The sequence below is a fragment of the Marmota marmota genome, unplaced genomic scaffold (genome assembly GCF_001458135.2).
Source record: "Marmota marmota marmota unplaced genomic scaffold, marMar, whole genome shotgun sequence".
Classification (NCBI taxonomy): Eukaryota; Metazoa; Chordata; class Mammalia; order Rodentia; family Sciuridae; genus Marmota; species Marmota marmota.
This window is the reverse complement of record NW_026005367.1, coordinates 834-2015: the sequence shown is the minus strand read 5'-3', so window position 1 is coordinate 2015 and position 1182 is coordinate 834. Positions and strand designations below refer to the sequence as shown.

General features: G+C 32.0%; 1 non-coding gene across 1 annotated transcript; it reads right to left on the bottom strand.

The window, feature by feature from the left end:
* Positions 1-221: 221 nt before the first annotated feature.
* Positions 222-419, bottom strand: LOC125614640. Its single transcript, XR_007345211.1, has one exon. It is a non-coding gene; the product is annotated as a U2 spliceosomal RNA (small nuclear RNA).
* Between the last annotated feature and the right edge of the window lie 763 nt (positions 420-1182).

Below are 1182 nucleotides of genomic sequence, written 5' to 3'. Positions count from 1 at the left end.
AAAAAAAAAAAAAAAAAGATGCATTTTATTTTTTTTTCCATTGGATTTGCAATAAAAGAAACCAAAATTACATGTAATCATAAAAACTAGATATTATTAGAGATGTGAAGTCCTAGATTTTTAATTGGGAATGAGGCAGAATGGGAAATTAGACTAGAATACTTTCTGGTGGGGATAGATAAATAGTTTTACTATTTCCACCTCTTTTTTTTTTTTCTTTTTGTGTGTGCACTGTTTTTGGAGTTACTGCAATGTCCACTCAGTGCATGGAGTGGATGGAGCAAGCACCTATTCTGTCTCCTATTTCCAAAAATCCATTTGATATATTTAATGTATTGTCTGGGATAGAAGATGTATCAGATATTAAAGCTGTAGGAACAGATACTACACTGGACCTTAGCAAAAAGCTGAAAGGTGATCTGAATAGCTTTAATTAAAGGGAAAGAGAAAAATCTTTTTCCCCCAGGAATTGAAAAAATTCTTTGGGGTCAGTATATTACTACATATAAACTATGTGAATATTTTATAAACAAAGTAAGGAATGTTGTAATGGGTTATGTATCCAAAATAATAAAATTACTTTAGTTGACAGTTTAAAAATATTGTATAACTAAATTATAAAAATTTTTCAAACCATGTAGTTTTTCAGGCTACAGTTGGCCCTCTGTCCATGAGTTCCACATCTAGCAATTAAGCCAACCACAGATTAAAATTGAAGTATTTAAAAATTCTATGTGTACTGAACATGTACAGACATTTTTTTCTTATCATTATTTCCCTAGTCAATACTGTAAAACAACTGTGGACTTGATATTTACGCGTTACAGTCATACCTCAGCGATAAGGTGGTTTCAATTATAGTCCACCGCAATAAAGTGAATATCACTATCAAGTGAGTCACTTGAACTTTTTGGTTTCCCAGTGCATATAAAAGTTGTGTTTATACTATACTATTTAATCTATGGGATGTGCAATAGCACTATATCTACAAAACAATGTACACATCCTACTTTAAAAAATATTGGTAAAAATGCTCACTATCTTCTGAGTCTTCAGCAAGTCATAATCTTTTTGCTGGTGGAGGATCTTGCCTTGATTTTGATGATGGCTTACTAATCAGGGTGGTGGTACCTTAAGGTTGGCATAGCTATGGCAGTTTCATAAAACAGTAATGAAGTTTGC